This window comes from Equus przewalskii, chromosome 16 (genome assembly GCF_037783145.1).
Source record: "Equus przewalskii isolate Varuska chromosome 16, EquPr2, whole genome shotgun sequence".
NCBI lineage: Eukaryota > Metazoa > Chordata > Mammalia > Perissodactyla > Equidae > Equus > Equus przewalskii.
Window position 1 is genome coordinate 16,742,340 of NC_091846.1, and position 19,090 is coordinate 16,761,429.

General features: G+C 34.1%; 1 long non-coding RNA gene across 1 annotated transcript in view; it reads right to left on the bottom strand.

The window, feature by feature from the left end:
- Positions 1–652: 652 nt before the first annotated feature.
- Positions 653–19,090, bottom strand: part of LOC139076327 (uncharacterized) — a 100,523-nt gene continuing 82,085 nt past the window's right edge. Inside the window, exon 3 of the long non-coding RNA XR_011527786.1 lies at positions 653–1,741. This is a non-coding gene — a long non-coding RNA (uncharacterized lncRNA). The remainder of the gene's footprint in view (positions 1,742–19,090) is intronic.

The window sequence follows — 19,090 nt, forward strand, 5'->3', positions numbered from 1 at the left end:
GGAAAGAAAAGAGGTCACTTGGCTGCTGCATAGAGCACACCCTACAATATGTACATTTCATAGTAGAATTGTAGTAAATATGCCTAGAAAGGTTAATTGGGGATCTAAATATGGAGGATGTTGAGTTCTAAGCAGAGAAGTTTGGTTTTAACTCTATAAATAATGGGAAATCATTAGAAATTCTTTAACATAGAAGTACAATTAGGAGAAAAGAACTTTAGTTTTAACCTAGCAAGGCTGTTCTAAGGTAGGTTAGACTGGGGAGGAACTAGAAATAGAAATCAGTTATAAGGTAACCTTGAATTATGTTTTAAAATCAAATGCCTAATCTCTCTGCTTCTTCATTTAAAGCTACATTTTTAAAAAATATTTATTCTATGCAATTTCTTTTAAGGATTAAATGAAAAAGCAGATTTTCTAAACATTCCATTCCCAGGCCATATGTAAACTGTCTGTATTGAAATACATTTCGAGAAAAAGCACAAAATATCAGAATTTCAAAGTATTTCTGACCCTGAACATATAATAATTGAGTGCTGACAAAACATAGACTTTCCACTATTTCTTTTTTAATGTTAAAATATGTTCCATGGTGATTTCTTTGATTTATTTCTATTATCTTAATTAGACATATCATAATTCTAAATTTTAAAAAAATATTTATTTAGAGTCTTTTAGGGGCTTATCCCAAGAAGGGAGAGTGAGAAATCAAAAGAAATATAATATTCAATCCTCAAAGAGAAAATAAAATAATATTTATTGAAACATTCTGGTACCAGGCTCTGTACTACAGAGAGGATTTCACACACAGTATTTCACTTATTTTGCATATTGAGTAAATGTTCTCATTTTAATTCATAAGTTAATTAAATGACCTGAGTTTATATACCTAGTAAATAAGACTCAGAATTTAAACCCAGTTCTAATCACCAACCTAAAGTTCTTTCCATACATCTACCAGCATACATAGCATAACATCCATACACATATTACATCATTAGCAGACACAGAATATTCATGTGTAAACATTAGTAGCAATATATGGTAGCAATTGTTACGTGCTAGGGTAATAGTGATATAGAAAATAATTGCCGCAGAGAAGCAGAATGAGTGAACTTAACTGCTGCGCCACCAGGCCAGCCTGAGCATCAGCTTTAAAGAGCTTGTTACTTACTTGTATAAAGATACTGGAACTAAAACCTAATGATAATAGGGGTCAGCCTGGTGGTGTAGAGGTTAATTCACGCACTCTGCTTCGGCAGCCCAGGGTCCACAGATTGGGATCCCGGGTGCAGACTTAGCACCGCTTGTCAGGCCACATAAAATAGAGGAAGACTGGCACAGATGTTAGCTCAGTGACAATCTTCCTCAAACAAAAAGAGGAAGATTGGGAATAGATATTAGCTCAGGGGTAATCTTCCTCAAACACACACACACAAAAACAAATAAAAGTAGACAATGAAAAGCTTGTGTATGATTAAATGACCAGAAAGCTAGAGGAGTCATTATATTAGTTTCCTATTGCTGCTGTAACAAATTACCACAAACTCGGTGAGCTAAAATTACACACATTTTTTATCTTACAGTTCTAGAAGTCAGAAGTCCAAAATGGTTCTCCCTAGGGTAAAATCAAGGTGTTGACAGGGCTGTTCCTTCTGTAGGTTTAGAGGACAATCCTTTATCTTCCCTCTTCCAACTTCTGGATGCTTCCCATATTCTTTGGTCCGTGGCCGTCTTGCACCTTCAAAGACAGCATCAGCTGATCAAGTCTTTCTCATGCTACATCATTCTGACACTCCTTCTGCTTTCCTCTTCCACACTTAAAGGACTCCTGTGATTACATGGATTCCACCCAGATAACTCAAGATAATCTCCTTACCTCAAGATCCTCAAGCAGATCACATCTTCAAAGTGCCTTTTGCCATGTAAGCATATTCACAGGTTCTGGAGATTTTGACATGAGCATCCTTGGGGATCTATTATCCTGTTTACTATAGTCAGGAAAGGTTTTCTTAAGAAAATAAAATATAGAGCTTGACCTTGAATGTAGAGAGTTAAGGTCAGGACATTATCATCAGAGGAAACAATAAAAGACAAGATATGGGGAGAGATTGTTTTATAGTGGTCCACATGTGGAGCCCGAATAATGTATCCTTCACTAATTAGTTTGTGATTTCAGTCAAGTCACTTGAACTTTCAAGTCTCCATTTATTCATATGTGAATTGAAGGCATTGGGCTATGTGATCTCTATAGTTTCTTTTTCCAACCACATAAATACATATTTATATTTGAATGATATATAAATGAGTATATTTTTTAAATTGAGGTCTAATTAACATATAACAGGTATATAACATATTTCAGGTGTACAACATAATTATTCAATGTTTGTATATATTGTAGAGGCGATCATCACAATAAGTCTAGTCAACATTCACCTCCATATATGGTTACAAAAAATGTTTTTTTCTTGTGATAAGAACTTGAATGTATTTTTAAAGGGTGGACTGGTTAAGTTTAAACAATATTTATCCAGCTGCCAGAGGGCGTGCATGGCAGCGTTCAAGCATGAGATAGACGTTACGCATCTTGTGTGTAGCTTAATCAGTCTTACATTTCTCTTTTGATAGGGTTGTGCATTTTTATTTTCCACTTTATTCATTCTGAAATGAAATGTATTTTGTCTGTTTGCTGTTCTTTCTTGTTCCATAATGACTTATTTTATGGAAATTTAATCTTTCATAACTTCTTTTTCATTTCATAAATTCTTACTGAAATTCATTGTTTCCAGTATTTTAGTTTTATCAAAACAAAGAAAAGAGAAAGATACAGAGACTCATATATTGTTTGTGTTTATTAGTATTTCCTTGCATTATTTGTCACCTTTCTGAGACATTGTGCTATTGTCTTTATGTTGTCCTGTTCCTTCAAGTAAGATAATTACCATGCCAGAGTCTACCCCACAAAGCAAATAGACCTAGTGATCTAAATTCAAAATTAACTCCCACACTTGCCGCAAGGCCTGCAGTTCTACTGCTAGTATCACTTCTTTGCATTCTGTCAACACTTAACAAAAGGCAATCATTTTTCCATGAAAGAAGTATATTGACTAGATATCATCACAAATATATTAGCAGAGAGCAGGTCTCGAGTAAACAGGTCAAAGAATTTCATTTTGGATAAAGATGAGTGAAGAAGGAAAGGCCTAGGTATGGGATACTGCTGAATCTCTGTACCGTCTCTCCCACTGACTTCTTTTTTGTTCTCTAGACAACACCCTGCTTTGGTCTTTATATCTCTTACTTGATACATAGGTCCCTAAATCCAAATCCCTGCTTCAAGTTACCCTACATACTACTTTGGATATGTCATCACCCTGCTCCAAAGCTCTGTTTGTCTCTACCACATGTAAGATAACATTCAAAGGCTTCCACAGTGTAGCCTGCACCTATCTTTCTCATACTATTGCACTTTTCACAGATTCTCTACTATTGCCAAACATGTCTACTCATGGTTCCTTGAACATACACACATAAATACTCATTTCTACCTGTGGCCCTCAAAACAATTTCCTTGCCAAGTAAACTTGGACTCCAGGTTCTTTTTTCTAAATCCTATCTTTCTAATTCTGCCAGGAGACCTTATCTTATTTCTTCAGTTTTCATGGATTTATACTTTCCTGAAATCCTATGGTACTTATAGTCTATGCTATTCATTTGTCACAGAGGTATAGGTTTGCTTTTATAGATGCTAGTTGTTTTCTTAATGTAAATATCCTAGCTCCTCAACTACATTTTAAATCCCTCAGGAGTAGGGACCAGTATATCCTTATACTCTTGGCATTCTCAATCCATAGCACACAGGCTTTTATGAGACTTACTCATAAAAATGTTCTCAGTAGAAGGTTATAGATGATTATGATGTCTACTTTATGTTTTTGGTTCAAAGGATCTAAAGTATATGTAGATAAAAGCTTACTGATATTTGACTAGTTGTACACAGAGATATGGAGGGTATGCTGACTACTTTAGAAGCTATGAGATTGAAGGGGTCACCAAGATAAAGGTCATAACTTTTAAAATGCAGGTCATGGCTCTGTTCTGAGCCCATATCAATGTGTTAACAAAAGCATATAACAGAGTACTCAGGTTTTTCCAAATATTTTTATGTTAAAAAGATTTAAAACTCATGAGGTTTAAGCAACTTCTAAATAACATTCTTGAGGATAAAGCTAAGCAACCACTTTCCACTTTGCTGCACAAATTCAAAAGCTCTGTTATGCCATAGTTAATATTGTTCTTATATCACCGAAAATGATCATCCGGTTCAATATATACACTACCTTCCTGAAGAGGTTTGATTTTTCTGTATATACAGACATGATTCTTATCTGAGCTGAGAACACATATGAAGTCACTCTTTAAGAACTGGCTCGAATATTTCTCACTCTGGAAAATCTTCTCCAAACCATTTCAGAATTAGTCATTCCTTGTAACGGGCTCCCAAAACATAAGCTCTCTTTCTCTATTGTAATACTTATTATTATTTTGTTTCATAATTTGTTTAAATTTCCATAATTTTCACTAGCCCAAAAATACCTTAAGGATATTTTTCCTCTTTTGTTTTCTCTTTTATTTGTTTTCCTTTTTTAATTCTTGGAAATTGTACATTAAAAGTGTGCCATAAATGTTTATTAAATGTGTGTTTTAACAACATATGGAAGTTTGAATCTTCTACCACCTGATTCTGGAGGTTTATTCCCTCAGAGATATCTGTTAAGCTTCAAGCAAACAGAAGTCCAACAAATGAAATGATCAGCAACAATAGTGAAACTTAAGTGGGCTCCTTACAGGTAGAATTATACTTTATTGACTTTGTAACCATCACTGTGGCTAAAAGAGCTCCCGGCACATTTCACATGCTCAGTAAAGATTTATAAATGAATGTTAAATCCTACTCTGACCATGTCAATTACAGAAGCAAATAAGAATTACCAACAACTATAGGGCATCCTCTTGCCAGCGAAAACACACGTTAGAAAATAGGGAGGTTATATTTGTATTATTTATTCCAGCTGTGTTGGCTTTCTGATGTTCTTGTCCCTTCTAAGTTGCTAAAGCTATTAGAATGAAACAATTCATAAAGTTTTTGAAGACCCACTCAACTCCTCAATCTTTTTCTGGTAACACCACCACAGGTTATGTGTAAGTCCATGATTTCTACCAAAAGATATAAATTTATATGTCATAGTACAATAAAATGTCCATATTACAAAATATGTGGAATTCAAATTTCAATGAAATTGTGGATATTTAGAGTATCATCTCATTTATAACATCACTGTGTTGATGAATGTGGACAGTAATAACTGATAGAACATCTTAATAGGAACATCAACGTCTCTCTCCATTATGGGAGAACTTTTTCAGATTTACCAGTAGTATATCTGTTATATCACTTTACTCTCCAATAACATGAATGGCATTCTATGTAATAGAATCACGAATAATTGTAAAGCTTCTGGTACTTCACTGCACCAGATGGCTTAACTATAGAAGAATTCACATGAATGGCATTATGTTTCTCAGACATCTGGAAAACTTTTAACAACACATGGAACCTAAGACTAGTGCTCCCAGTACTTTTTAATGGCAAAGTCATTAACATTTGCAAAAGTAAAACTCTGATATGGTAGCATTTTACCACATCCATTGTTGTTCAGACTTTCTACAGTTTTCCTAATATCAACTTATGCAAAACATTTATATATACTGAGTGATTAGAAATCTATAGATGGTCTGAAGTTTTTTGGCACAGGAAGCATTATGAAAATTGAAAAAGAAAGGAAAGCAAAGAGAGTAAAGTATAATTTAACCTTGTTATGAAAATAAGCAATGTTCCTTAACGGCTGAGTGTGTTTTTTAAAAAAATCACAGTGTGCTCTCTCCAAATTCTTAATAACTATTTGACCACCTAATTCATACTTGATTTATTATAGTTATGTTTCCAAATTTAGTGCTTAAGAAAGTGCTTTGGGATATACACAGACCTGATACTGCCTTCCTCTGGCATCATCCAGTTTATCTGGGATTTTGTTTTTTTGAGTCCCAGAATTCACCTTATTGAGTGAAGGTGAGTGGAAGGATCATATCTCTAATATTCTCAGGAATTACTAAGAGATCAATTATAAATAAAATTTATTTAAAATTATATAAGATCCTTTCAATTAACTATTCTAAGAATTAAGTAGGATTAAAAATAATCTCTAAGGTTAAGGATGACGATCAGAATTCGGTTAAGATACCATCTTAGCAATTATCCAATCAACACATATTATGTGAGTAAATAATTGCACACATAGAAGCTTAACATTCTTTAATACATTTCAAATGATGAAGATTGAAAATAAATGAAAGGAAGGAAGGGAGGAAAGGAGGAGGGAGGGAGAGAGAGCAGGGAGCAGGGGAAAGTAGGTGTTGGTAAGGGGAAAAATTCAAATAGGGTTCTGAAGGAAATAGTGAGGTATAAATTCTATTCCTTAATAGGACATCAAGAAATATAGCTGATTTCTCTATGTTGACTTGGATCCAATAACTTTGCTAAATTCACTTAGTAACACTAATAATTTATTTATAAAGTCTTTTGGATTTTCTAAATATACAATCATAAAGCTTCTTATTGATTGTCATTGTTTGTGGAAATTGTTATCTAGTGTATTTTCAAATATGATTTCTACTCAATTCCCTCCTTCTTCTGGAACTCATTGCTCATATAATAAAACTTTCACCAGGACTTATATGTCTCTTATGTTCTTTTATATGTTTAACGTCCTTTTTTTTTCCTCTCTGGGCATTGTCTTTATACCTTTTTACTGACCTATCTTCCAGATAACTGATCTGACTCGTGACGTTGTTAACCCTCCATTATTACATCTGTTGAATTTTTCACTTTGGTTATTACTTTTTTTTTTGGTTTCTACCATTTTACTCGTTTTTCTGTGTAAAGTTTTGCTCTCTCCTAAAATCTTCCATAATTTTCTCTATGATCTTATACATATTAATCACAATTATTTTAATGTGCTTGTTTGATAACCCAAAAATCTCAATCACTACTAGGCGGACAGTTTCTTTTACCTATTTTTCCCTTCATGTTCAGTCAGTAATCTTATGTGTTTGTTTTGCTTTAATCATATTTTATAATTTTGGATAGGATGCTGAACATTTTGTGTACAAGATTGTAGAGAATATGGATAATGTTATCTACTTAATTCCAAAGAACTTGAAAGTTTCTTTTGGTAGGCAGATGGACAATGAATCACCTTGATATTTTCAAGCATCAGTTTGAGCTTTGTAATAGCTGTTATATTTCAGGTTTATATTTACTTTCAGCCTGTCATACTTACTTTTTGACCATGGTACTTGCTTTAAGACCCTGTTCAGGTCTAAAGTCAAGCTGCATCACAAAGCTGCTAAAATTTCAGTCCAGCTCTGTAACTTCCCAGCTGTTTTTCTTTGCTGAGTCTCCTAGAGTTTTTCTCCATGCGCACACAGCTGAGGATCAACCATTGACTTATGAACAATTTATATACAGATCTGGGGGTTCATTTCTCTGCATTCCCTTCTCTCCAGAACTCTGTTGCTTAAATTTTAGCCAAGCTTGAAGACCCAAACTCCAGCCTCTTTCTCCTCAGCCAAGTGGGACTACTGATTGCTGCTGGGTGTCTCTTCCCTTAAGAGGTAAATTAGAAATTGCCCCAAAGAAAAAAGTCAAGATGAATTTGGAAATTACATGCTACACTTTCCTTCTCCCAAGGACCCCAGTGGCTCAAATACAGTTTGATGCTACATGCTCTCCAGTGCCCTCAAACAGTTGTTTTTAAGAATATATTTTGTTTAGCTCTGATAACTGTTTTCAGCAGAAAGGATAGTACAATATGAGCTTCTCTGTCATTACCAAAAGCAGAATATCTTTCTTGCTTAAATTTTGATTCATTACTGAAATACACCATAATTGTTACAGATTAAGCAACTTGACAGTGTAGTTAGGAAGTCAGAGTCAGAGTGTACAATCACATTCAGATCTGTCTGACTGCAAATACTCATTTTCTTCTACCTTGCCTAACAAGCTGTATGTCTACGATAGTCCTAAATTTTTGCTAAATCTTATGTGTTCTTGTGATAATGAAGGTATTGACTGTTGATGAATCCGAATATTACATAATCAGGAATAAATGAAATATCAGAGAAGAAAATTGATAACATAAAGATGTGAGGTACAGGTATAGAATATTGATGGAGCAAGATCCCAAGGGAAATAGAATGGAAGAGGATGAGGCAAAAACTAAAACAAGAAGAGAGTTAGCCTTGCCAGAGAAGGAAACTTCTTCCTCAAGGATAGAAATAAAGGAAGAAAAGAAGGGTTAAAATATGGAAAGTTCATTAAAGGGAAGTTGAAAAAGTTCTTATTATCGGTACATGGAGTCACATATTGAGAGAAAAAGACATTAAGGATGGAATGGAAGGTTTGAGAACAGTGGGAGAGATTTGGAATAATTGCAGTAAAGAAAAGGATGAATAATAACATTTGATTTAAGGATTATTGAAGTGCATTAAGAGTTTACTTTAGGTTTGGCAGCATGGAATAAGTCTCACGGGCATGGTACTCCTGACTTCAAGACTGGGTTGATATCTAAGAAAGCACAAGCAGGCAAAGCAGATGACAGGTAATCCAAGCACAGTGCAGTATAATATCAAGAGAATAAGGAATATGAGATTTTAGCAAACATCAAACTGAACTATAATCATTGTCTACTAATTCTGATTGTATCATAAGCAACACTGAGAAAACAATTGAAATTTCAAAAAATGCTAGCTAGGTAGAGAGCACTATAAAGCCAACCTGTGAAATAAGAAGACCTCAAGAGAAGATTCATTGGTAAAGAAAGAGTTGGAAAGTGGAAAATCAGAAAGTTTTTTGGTCAGAGATTGATAAACTATATGTGAAACACCTTCAAATGGTAATAAATATGTCATTTTAACCAAATAGGAGGGTGACTGAAATGTACAGGAGGTAGATGAGCTGTGAAGAATCTATGAAGTCAGGAGGCTGGCCCAGTGGCCCAGTGGATAAGCTTGCCATGCTCTGCTTCAGCGGCCTGGGTTCAGTTCCCAGGGGCAGACCTACACCACTTGTCAGTGGCCATGCTGTGATGCTGTGGCGGTGACACACATACAAAATACAAAATAGAGGAAGATTGGCAGCAGATGTTAGCTCAAGGTGAATATTCCTCAGCAAAAAAAAACAAAAAAGAATCTATGAAGTCAGAGGCTTTTATTGTTTTTAATAAACAAAAAGAAATAAAATTTTATTTGATAAGCATCAATATTTTGAAAAGAATAGCCTTGATAATTCATCATAAATACTGGCTTATATTTAGAAAAATGTAAACTGCTGTTTAAAATTAGAAAACAGCATTAATGGTGACAAGACTCCAAGTACAAATCTTGAGTATCAAAGGTATAAGTATTCTGCCACTCCTCTGATGGTTTTTATTCAATTTTATCAAAAGTCTCATATATTTAAAACACAATGTCTATTTCACAGATTTGATACAATGCATATTGCTGTTTCTCATTTATAACTCTAGTTCTTATTCTTCACTTAAATGTTTTATAAATGCAAATTACACAAAGAATGCATTTTTCTTAATTTAGGATGAAGTACTTATCCACTTTATAAAACAGTAGACATACACTCTGCTTAACTAGAATAGTCACAAAGCAATTTAAATGTCACCTTCTGGATATCAGTCTAGATCCAGTGAACAAATAAATAGCTCTTTAAATTGCTGATTTTCAGTTCATCAACTTTAGTCTTGTTTTTCACTTTTCTTTCTCTGACAGTTGTTCCCATATTATTCAATGGAGTCCCTGAGAGAAACATTGTTACACATATTGAAGCACCAAAAATTTGCATTTCATATCTTGCATCCTAGTGAAATTATTAAATGGGCACTTTGTTACAAGTTATAGATATGATTGACTATGATCTGAAGTTGGTTTCACTTGCATGACTACACAGATCTGTGGAAGAGAGAGATCATCTATCATGCATTCACTAATTAGCTTCCTAAAACTGCTAGAGAAAATGTACTTTATTGGAACTACAAATAACTGAAATAGAATAGCTCAAAATAAGAAAAATATGAAATATTTATATTTTAAAGTTAAATCTGATATATGCAAAGGTTGATAGCAGTTTTATTTATAATCACCAAAACCGGAAACAACCCAAAGGTTTGCAACTAGTCAAAAACCAGTCAATGAATAAACAAATTGTGATACAGCTACATAATGAAATAGTGTTCAGCAATAAAAGGAAATAAACTAGTAATTCACACAACATGAATGAATCTAAAATACAATATGTTAAATTAAAGAAACAGACCCAAAGGGCTACACACTGTGGGATTCCATTTATATTACATTCTAGAAAAGGCAAGACAGAGAGACAGAAGACATATCATCAGATGCTAGATTTTAGTGGGTGAGGGAGAGCATTTGACAATAAAGGGACACAGAATTTTTGAGAGATAAGAAAACTGTTCTATAGCTGGATAATGGTGTTGGTTGCCTAACTGCATACATTTGTCAAAAATGATAGAATTTTACCCTAAAGAGGGTGAATTTTACTTTATGTGAATTATACTTCGATAAACATAACTAAAAATAAAACCTTTATTTTGTAATTATGTACGTCTTGGTATGATGTTCTAAAAAGGGTACAACATCAAATTTGTAGTTTTCTTGCCAAAAAATGTGTTACCTCAATCTAATCATGAGAAAACACAATGACAAATTGAAGAGCATTCTACAAAATAGATGGCTAGTATTCCTCAAAAATATAAAGGCCATGAAAGCGAGAGAAACAGTAAAGAATTGTCCCAGGCTTGAGGAGAATAAGGAGGTTTGACAACTAAATGAAAGTTCAAGTTCTGGATACTGGGCTAGAAAATGTGTTAATAGGACAGTTAGCAAAGTTTGGAGATCTACTGAGTAGTTAACAATATCGTATTGATATTAATTCCCTGGTTTAGATGATTTTATTGTGGCTATGTAAGATGTTACCATTATAGAAATCTGGGTGAATGGTGGGGGAAATATGCATACTATTTTCAGCTATTTGTAAGTCTAAAATTATTTTAAACAAAAAAGTTTAAAAATGGTCTAGAATTTCACTTTCTTGGTAGAAGGCATTAGATAGTGGCAGCCTTCCCATTAGCAGCAACAAACTTGTATAAATTTGGAAATAATATTTTAAAGTCATCATAGACTTTATGAAATCAAAAGGCACTAGATGACCTCACATACCAAACTGGGAAAATACTTTCTGACAAGAGCTGATAACTGCTGGCTCTTTTATTTCCTGTCCAAATGTGCTATGCCTGGGCATGAGCTGAGGATCAAGTTTTTTATAGACACAGAAATGCTTTAAAAAGAAGAGAAAGCAGCTGAGATTTTGATGGCCATTTGGGCTGAAATCTAGAGGATGCTTAAATATATTGCCCATTTTACCAACTAGGACATTTGCTGAGTCTGAGGTGGCACAGGAGACTGGGAGTGTGAGCCTAACAGGTAGGAACAAATCTCCCGGTGTCCTGAAGCATGACCTTTCTGCAGGATTCTAAGCATCTGTGCTGTAACTGTCCCCTAGGTATTTCTGGAGATTCAATACTTTTTTCACATGCCACAGATCTCCATAACAGCATGAAATATTACAAGTATTATAGCCTAAAAAGTAAGTCTGCTGGCAACATAGTCTGAAAATGCTACTGAGATAAAGTCACACACCAATGGGAATTGCAACAAATTCATGAGAGTTTTCTTCCTTAAGATATTTGTCACATTTTAAATCCACATGTGTAAGTGGCTTAAGAACTAACTTAAAATATCCAATGGTCACAACTTTCAGGATGGAAGAGGCAGGAGCAAGTGTATTTTCTGTGAAGCCCATGTTGGTCATGCTCAAGCTGGAGCCATGCAGGAAAAGCAGAATAAAATTTCTCATAATCTTGTAGGTCTTAGGAGACAAAATCTTGCTAGAGAGAGGGATCTGAGGCAAATTCAGACAGGTGTCATCTGAGTATAACTAAAACTGCCACCTAGCCCTGACTCCGCTCAATTATAATGGTACTGATGTAATCACAATATTATCACATCTGCCCAACAGAGGAAAGTGTGAACTATCTGTAGGGAAAATAACATTAGTTGCTGTCTCCATAATTCCTTAAGCAATATGGGTGGTATAGAGTTAAAAAAAAAGAAATCACAAGACAGGGGAAGGGACAGGAAAAAGAAAACAGAAGCAAACCCACAAAATATCAAATGTTGTGTTAGAAGAATAGAAAATTTAAAATAACTATGAGTAATATGCTAAAGTAAATAGAAGAAGAGGTGGATAAAATTAATGAAAAAAATGAGAATAAACAGAAAATAAAAATGCCTAAAACAGTATGAAATTCACAATCTGAAACTATAAACAATGCTTGAAATTAAAAGCAGCAGATTGGATACAGCACAAAACAGAATAAGTGAAACTGGATTCTAGTTAATAGAAAATGTAAAAACGAAAAAATAGAGAAAAATAGAAATTATAAGAGAGTAGAGCCTAAGAGACTTGTAAGAGTTAGTCAAAAAGTCTAATATATGTGTAACTGAAATCCCAGAGGGAAAGGCAAGACAGAATGGTGCAGGAGCAATATTGAGTACATAATGGGCAATAACTTTCCAAAGTTGATTAAAGATGCCAATGAATAGGTTCAGAAATCTCAGTGAACCAAAAGAACACAACAATGAGGGGGATCATAGCTAACCACTTAACACCAAAGATAAACAGAAAATTCTATTTACAACCAGAGAAAAGACACTTTACCTTCAAAGAAGCAACAGTATCACGTATATATTTTCAAGTGTACATGAGACATAGGCCAAAATAGACCACAGCATGAGCAATAAGCAAGACAACACATTTCAAATAATTCAAATCTCTGACTACAATGGAATGACTACAGAAATAAAGAATAGAAAGACAACCACAATATTTTAAGGTAAATACTTGTAAGTTAAATATCATACTTCTAAATAATTAATGGGTCAAAAGAATAATCTCAGAAGACTTAAGAAAATATTTTTTTTTCTTTTTTTTAAGATTGGCACCTAGGCTAACAACTGTTGCCAATCTTCCTTTTTTTTGTTTGTTTTTTAAGGATTGGCACCTGGGCTAACAACTGTTGCCAATCTTTATTTTTCTGCTTTATTTCCCAACCAACCTCCCCCCCCCACACACATAGTTGTATATCTTAGTTGCAGGTCCTTTTAGTTGTGGGATGTGGGACGCTGCCTCAACGTGGCCTGACGAGCGGTGCCACGTCCGCACCCAGGATCCGAACCCTGGGCCGCTGCATCAGAGCGCACGAACTTAACCACTCGGCCACGGAGCCGGCCCCTTAGGAAAATATTTTAATTGAATGATAATAAAAATATAGCATGAGAAATATTGCAGAATGTGTCTAAAGAAGTACTTAAATGGATATATTATACAGAAGAAATATTGAAAATCAATGATATAAGCTTCCATTTCAAGAAGCACGGTAAGAGCATAACAAATACAACTCAAAGAAAATAAAAACAAGGAAATGATATAAAGAACAGCAGAACAAATAAATAAAAATAAAAACAAGCATACAGTAAAATAAAAAGAGTAAGGCATACAATCAGTATGAAAAAATTGGCAAAAGACTTGAACTGGAACTTCACAAAAGAGCATATCCAAATGGGCTACAAACATGAATAGTTCTGCAACTTTTTTTAGTCGAGTGAAATTCAATCAAAACCACAATATGATATAACTACACTGACCAGAATGATGGCAATGAAAAGCACAGATAATAGTGCATAATTCTGAGGATGTGGAGTACTGGAATTCTCACACACTGCCTTGTGGGAGTGTACATTAATTCAACAGCTTTGGAAAACTGTTTGAAAGTCCCTACTAATGTGCATGCCTTATGATCCAGAAAATTCCGTTCCAAAATAAGTATCAAGAAAAAACATGTATTTCCATTCCCCTACAAGGACATATACAAATATTCATTACAGCAGTATATGTCATAGCCAAAAACTAGAAACAGCCCCAAAATCTATCAACAGTAGTATGCATAAATAAATTCTGGCATATTCACACAATGAAATACTACAGAGCAATGAGAATGAATGAACACAGTTAATAGAAGAGCGTGGATGAACCTCACAAACATAATATTGGGCAAGAGGAAGCCAACATAAAAGGTTGCTTATTACATGACTGCATTTATATAAATTTCAAAATCCAACAAAACTAAAGACTATATATTTACATGTTCATACACTGCAACTAAAATTTTAAAGAAAATGAAGAGACATATTACAAAATTCAAGATTGGTCAAGGAGAGAGACTCAGGGTGCTCAAAAGTACTAGTATGACGTTACTTATCAAGCTTGGTGGTGTTTTCAGTAGTGTTCCAGTGGTTCTTTAAAGTGTTCAAGTTCTGTTTACTCTTCCACAAGTCTGGTATACTTCACAATTCAAAACAATGTTAAGAAAGTGACCAGTCTCCTACAAAAAGAGTCATACTTTATATATTTTCAAAGAAAAAATTAAATCTTAGTGATATATGAAAGAAAAATTTAAAGCCTTTTAAATCTATTCCAGTCTGAATCAGAGAGCAGGCATCAGCCCGTACCCCAGCTCTCTGATACAGTTCTAAGCGGCCCTCTGGCCACCAAAGTTACTATGTGAGAAAGACTGTATTGAAGGTTTGACCTGAAGGGAATACTGATTTTTTATATTAAATAGAACTTTCCAGAGTTGTCATACTCAGAAAATTAGGTAGAAATTAGTATGCCCGAATGTTGCAAGCTATGAGAAATTAGTCTTTCCTGGTGAATGGAGTTTGAGGCAGGGAATGATAAGAGGTAAGATTCAACAGGGAACAAAGGGCCTGATTATCAAGAGCAAGAACTGCTTCTCCACTCAGGAACTGCTACTTTACCTGGCAGGTGCTGTGAAGTCACTGAATCCTTTTAAACAGAGAACTGCCATGGTTGAATGCGCATTTTAGGTACATTAATCTGGTGGCAATTTAGAAGCCTAAACAGGAAATGCTAAATAGCAACAGATTTTCTCCTTCTAAAAGAGGCTACAAAAACTAGAGTGCTAATTTCTTCTTATATTTTTTGAATCTCTGTGTAGTTTAACTTTCAAAGACCCACTTGTGCCAACAGAATAACATTCAAAAGAAGAGCCTTGCCATCACAAGGTCCTCCGTTCTCTCTACCAGGATCATTTGCTGGTGCAGAGTTTCTCAAATCAGAGTCTGTGGACCTCAAGACTCTTTCTTGTCCAGGAAAAGTCTATTATCTTGTCTATTGAAATCCTACTCATCTACCCTTCCCTCCGTTAGGTATTTTTATCTTTCTGAGTCAATCACTTCTTCCTCTCGGTCTCTCAGAACTATATTTAAGCCTCTATTGTGCACTAACTTCATCCTATCCTGTATCATACTCAGTTGCTTGTGCACTAATCTCTCTCACAAAACTTCTGCATTGCTAGTTGCATCCCTGCCCCCACTCTCTGGTACTTTACACATTATAATTGTGCAGTAATTTTTTAATATATATTTGCTATATATTTGCTTTTGAAATGAGGGTTTTCTTCTCTCAAGGGAATGACTTAAAAAATAATTAAAATGGATTATATTTATAATACATACACCAAGCACATGTCACACATTCTTCTAGACCACACATTCTCAAGAAGGATTATATTGCCCCCAAGGAGGCAAAATTTTGCCCTGTCGGGGGGGGGGAGGGGCAAAAAAACTTAAATATTATATGGTTTATAAATCTGCAAAGGGCCATAACACATCATTGTATTAAAATTTCACAGGGTGGGGATGACCAAGAAAAAATACCTCAAAAGGCTGTATATAGAGTGCAATCTTGAAAAACTGAGTAATGTTATCTTAGACACATAGTAGAGAACAGACAATATTACATCTATCCTAGTGGAGGTTATGTTGTAGAGAGAAAAGACAGACCAACACATGAATATACAAGCAACATATGAGATAGTGAAAAGTGTCCTAAACAAAAAGAGATGAAGAAACAGGCTTTTATGACAGATTAACAGAGTTTGCTTTAACTTGGAAAGTTATGACTGGCCTCTCCACTGATATAAACTTTAAAATGAGCGTATATCTAAATGATAAGAAAGAGCCAAAAATTCTAAAATGTAGGAAAAAGGAACTCAAGTCAGAGAAAACAGTTAGGGCAAAAGCCCTAAGTTCAAGATTGGCTTGTTATGTTTGAAGAACAGAAAACTTTGTGTGGCTATAGCTTATGAGGCAAAAGCTGGCATGAGAAGTGAGGTCAAGAGAAGGTTATTTTTAACATGGAGGGATAACAACATGTTTTATACCAGTGCGACTCATCCAACACTAGAGAGTTAATACTAGGAGAATGAGGGGAGAATTGATGGACTGATGTCCTTGCATGCAATAGGGGGATCGAGCTCAGTGCACAATGTGAGGATTGATTTTAAATAGGACCATGAATATTTTTAACTATAGTTTAGTAGGCAGGAAGGTAGAGAGTGTATGTGCAAATGCTAATAGGTGGGTGTTCTCTTCCAGTTGCTTATATTTTCTGAGTAAATTAGGAAGCAAGATCATCAGCTGAGAGTGAGAAACTGAAGAGGAGGTGTTGTAAATGACAGCTGAGAAGTGGTTGTAAAATAGTTCTCTAGGAAAAATGGAGAATCAATGGAACAGGGAATATGGAGTAATTGGCTGGGACTTAAAAGAAACCATTAGAGGTCTATAGCGATGAGTTTGAACTAAGAATGGTCATTGTAGTTGTGTGGTTTCTTCAGTCACATTCAGTTGCATGGATGCAGATGGAAAATAAGCAGACATTTGCTTTTAATTAAGGTTGTGGTTTTGACAAGCAAGTCCAATGAAGGGAGAGAAAAACAACAGAATTGAGCGTAAATGCAATGGAATGATTATAATGATTGGCTGTGGGATTTAAGTTGAACTGGAAGGCAAAGAAGATACCAAAAAGGCAAGAGAGAGTGAAAAGAAAATAAGATCAATAAATAGCTCTTTTGGACTTGAAGGGCTGCAAAACTTGAGAGAGTACGGGGAAATATGCCAGAAAAAAAAGGTAGGAGCTTGTCAGAGAATGGTATGAATGAAACTGAGATTATGAAGCAGTTGCAGTTACTGGTAAAGACAAGGTCTATGCAAGAATACGGCTACGGGAGTGAATGGTGAAACAGTGTGATGGACGGCACAGTAACTGGAGGAGAGGAGTTCAAGGAATTGATTTCTAGTATTTTTGTCTTTAATACATCCTCAATTGTTTTTTGAGGTCACTGAGAATTAAGATGAGTCATATTGAAGAGATTGAATGTGAACCATAAAAAGAAAAGATTACTCTTAAACATGTTCTGGTAAAGATGAAAGCATATCACTAGAAAGAGCCTATTTTTACTATTGTTGGGATAATATGAATTCGGATAGAGAGGAGGATGGGAATGGGAACAATGCCAAATGACAGTACTGATTTAATGACATACCTATTCAACTGCCTGATCAGAGTGTGTATCATTATTGAAGGAAAAGATAGTCCCATGAGTGCGGAACAGAGAGCATGGGTAAAATCGCTGATCATTAAAACTTTTTTTTAAAAACCTATTTAAATATAAGCAATTATTTTCAATTACTCTTCATATTCGATGTGTAATATTCAACAAGACAGTTAAAACCTATTTTTAAGAAATCATATTATCAAGTATTTATTTGAAGTCTAATCTTATTTCTTATAAAACATTTAATATTTTCTACAAATTTATAACAAAAGTAAACTTACATTGTAGCTTCATTTGTTGTTTTAGCAACAATATATTTATTTGCATATATGTATATTATGTGTTTATGTGTATGAATAGATAGACATGTACATTTCATTAAACATGTAGAGAAATGTTATCGTTTGATAAAAGTATTATAGTTATTACTAATTTTGATACATAATAACTTTTTCCATTATTTCCAAATGCAGAAAAACATGGTTTGATATACACATGCACACAAACACACACACACTTACTACAGTAATACCGTGCCTTTTATCATGCCATTTTCTTTAGTAATAACTAACAATTTTAGAAACATATTATATAGTGTTATTTAAAAAATAAATAAGGAGAAAAAACCATATGAATTTATCTTTTTATAACTTACAAAATGGGTAATAGATAATACTAGATTTATGAAATTTTAATCCTGACTGCTTTTGGTAATCTCTCTTACAAAAGACTTGCCATAATCTGATTTTCAGTGATTTTGTAATATTTATGGAAATGGTATAAACATGTTTATTTGTGATGATAAATACAATTAACTTTTTACATGAGAAAATAATTATGTTTTACCTCCTAAGATTGTATATTAGATAGTTTCTGTAAGTCAAATGAAGTATGTCCATAGCTCTGAGGTTTTATTAGAAATATATTTAAAGCATAGGATAAGAAATTAAATATTTTAATGACAAGGATGTATTGAAAACATCAATATTTTACTTTTCACTCTTTCTCAGAACATTGGATTAAAGTAGGTGGATTTATGTAAAAACATGATAGATCAGTAGTGATATGATATCTTGCTAATTTATTTCATTATTGTTTCAATAAATTAAAAAGTGAATGACTAATATTTAAGAAATAGAATCATTTGGCAAGCAAATGGTTTCAAATATTTACTTTCTACAAAAGTAAAAATCAACTAATTAAGTTATCAGATAATAAATCATAAAAGTACATTTGATGATAGATCACCATAGGTTTTTTGGCTTTTAATTCAAAAGTTCAAGGAATTGGCTGATGTGGCTATGACAAATTTTGCCCTCCATACCCATCTGCTTATTTAATAAATAAACTTCCCTGATACTTATATTTATAACAACAAAGAATATAAATAAACTCCTGTT